The 2949-nt window shown below is 39.2% G+C and overlaps 1 pseudogene; it reads left to right on the top strand.

Annotated features, from left to right (window-relative positions):
* The first annotated feature begins 347 nt into the window (after positions 1-347).
* LOC110193221 (E3 ubiquitin-protein ligase Mdm2 pseudogene) lies at positions 348-1892 on the top strand (annotated as a pseudogene).
* Positions 1893-2949: the final 1057 nt, after the last annotated feature.

Here is a 2949-nt window from a genome sequence, read left to right as displayed (position 1 = left end):
GTTACATTTTTCTCAGACAATAAACACTTTCATAATCTGTGATCAGACTCTGTTTTATTTAGTGTCCATTTTGGGGGCTAGGTCTTTTGTTAACACGACCAAATCAGTAACAAACTGTTCACACATAAAGAAGCGTTCTAATTCATTGATGTTGAGTCTTCTGATGGTCGTCATGCCTTTGGGCCTCCACTTTTGTTGAAAATCAATGTTTAGGTGTGCGGACGCTGCCTAGGGCCTTCTCCCCTCCCCCAAAGCCCTCCAAGGGTCAGCGAAGCAGGGCATGGAGCCAGAAACCACCCTCCAGGGGCAGTAGAGCCCTGTTCCGCCGGGGGCGCAAGCCATCGCCGGCACGGCCAGAAGCTCCCCTCAGCTCTGGAGCCGGAGGAGCGGTGCCCCCCTGTCAGGTGTGAGAGAGCTCTTCCCCTCCATATCCAGGCAAATGTGCAATACCAAAATGTCTTCTGATATAGATGGTGCCTTAAGCACCTCACAAATTCCAGCTTCGGAACAAGCGGCCCTGGTTAGACCAAAACCACTGCTCTTGAAGTTGTTAAAGTCTGCTGGTGCACAGAAAGACACATTCACAATGAAAGAGGTTTTATTCTATCTTGGCCAGTATATTATGTCAAAACAATTATACGATCAAAAGCAACGGCACATTGTCTATTGTTCAGATGACCTTCTTGGAGATCTGTTTGGGGTACCAAGCTTCTCTGTGAAAGAGCACAGGAGATTATACGCAATGATTTCTAGAAACTTGATAGCAGTCAATCAGCAAGAATTTGCTAGTCCAAATACATCTACAAATGAAACCAGGTGTCAGCTTGAAATTGGAAGTGTTCAAAAGGAGTCTATGCAAGAATTGCAGGAAGAGAAACCATCACCAAATCTGAATTCTAGACCAACTACCTCATCTAGAAGGAGAACACATAGTGAAACAGAAGAAAATTCGGATGAGTTGCCTGGAGAAAGACACAGAAAACGGCATAAGTCAGTTAGTATTTCCCTTACATTTGATGAAAGCTGTGCTTTATGTGTCATAAGTGAGATATGCTGTGAACAAAGCAGTAGCAGTGACTCAACAGAAATCCCTTCAAGTCCGGATATTGATCCTGGTGTATTAAGTGAAAATTCAGATGATTCAGTTTCAGACCAATTCAGTGTTGAGTTTGAAGTTGAGTCTATTGATTCAAAAGACTATAGCCATAATGAAGAAGGACAAGAACTTACAGACGAAGATGATGAGATATACCAGGTAATTGTGTATCAGGCAGAGGAGAGTGACACAGACTTGTTTGATGAAGACCCTGAAATATCCTTAGCTGACTATTGGAAGTGTACCTCCTGTGATAAAATGAACCCTCCACTTCCACCACATTGCCACGGATGCTGGGCTTTGCGAGAGAATTGGCTTTCTGAGGAAAAACGTGAAGTGTTGAAGAAAGGCCAAGTAGAAAAGTCCCACACAAGGGGAAGAAGAGGGTTTTGATGTTCCAGATTGTAAGAAAAATAAAATGAATGACTCTCAAGATTCATGTGTTGAGGAAAGTGATGAAAAAATAGTACAGACATCAGACTCCCAAGAAAGTGAGGGTTATTCCCAGCCATTGACATCTAAAAATATCATCTGTAGTAGTCAGGAAGATGCTTGAGAATTTGAGACAGAAGAAGCTCAAGTTAAAGAAAAAAGTATGGAATCTATTCTTCCCCCTAGTACAGTAGAGCCCTGTGTCATCTGTCAGAGTCAACCTAAAAATGGTTGCATTGTCCATGGAAGAACAGGACATCTTACGGCATGTTTTAAATGTGCAAAAAAATTGAAAAAGAGAAATAAGCCTTGTCTGGTGTATAGGCAGCCCATTCAAATGATTGCGTTAACTTATTTTCTCTAAATGTGGTTTACTAAAAGTGGAACTATGGAACCCTATGTATGAAAACTCTTCAGAATGTTCACACACGGCTTGTGAAATTTATTTAAAATTTTATGTTTGTACATTTTTTTCTGAGAAAATGAATATTTTAATACATCTTAGTTATCTCTAGTGCAATTTGCTTTTTGGAAAGATTTTTTTTTATTTTCTTCCTTTGGGGAAAATGAAACATTTTGGTTACTATTTTTTCCATTTTTGCTTTATTTTTATTAGTTTTCATTTGTATTACATATAGAGGCAGCAGGGTATAGTGGATGGAGTTAAGTTCAGGTTCTGCATTGGACACTTAAAACTTATTTGACCCAGGATGAATCACTTAACCTCTTTGTGCCTTAGTCAATTCCCAAGACTTACTTGCTAAGTCAGATAATTTGGGACTAAGTCATAGACACTCGTATTGGGTATGTTGAAACTATAGATACTTTACTGTTTGCTTCCATTAAGAATTAGTAGTTATTTTGAAGATTGACTGTTTCTGTTTGTTAAATAGTTCCCTGTCAGGGGCAGCTAGGTGCTGCAGTGGATAGAGTACCGGCCCTGAAGTCAGGGGTACTTGAGTTCAAATCTGGCCTCAGACCAAACACTTGACACTTACTAGCTGTGTGACCCTGGGCAAGTCACTTAACCTCAATTGCCTAAAAAAGAAAAAGATAGTTCCCTGTCTTCTCTAGTTGGGGAGTGTGAGTTTTTTTTTTTTTGAAAAATTCATGTAAATAGTAAATTTAATAAATATTATTTAAGTTTAATATTGTTGGTGAAAAGTGGTGATTCATGAAAATGCTTGTTTTTGAGTTGCAAATAAGATACTCTTCAGGTTTCTGATTCTTTGATGTTTTATCTCTTCTGAGTTCCAGGAATCATAGAAAATACTTGCTGGGAAAACCTCATAGTTTTCACTTGTTATGTAGAGATCCTTTGCTATTATTTCTACAAACACAAAAGAAGGATGGCTTTATGGTTTTTTTAGAGCCCATTGTAATTAATTCTTTCTACATTCCTTTGCCACCAAGACCACACC

The sequence above is a fragment of the Phascolarctos cinereus genome, unplaced genomic scaffold (assembly GCF_003287225.1).
Source record: "Phascolarctos cinereus isolate Bilbo 61053 unplaced genomic scaffold, phaCin_HiC Scaffold_2;HRSCAF=192, whole genome shotgun sequence".
NCBI lineage: Eukaryota > Metazoa > Chordata > Mammalia > Diprotodontia > Phascolarctidae > Phascolarctos > Phascolarctos cinereus.
The sequence above is the reverse complement of the archived record's forward strand: the minus strand, read 5'-3'. Positions and strand labels throughout refer to the sequence as shown.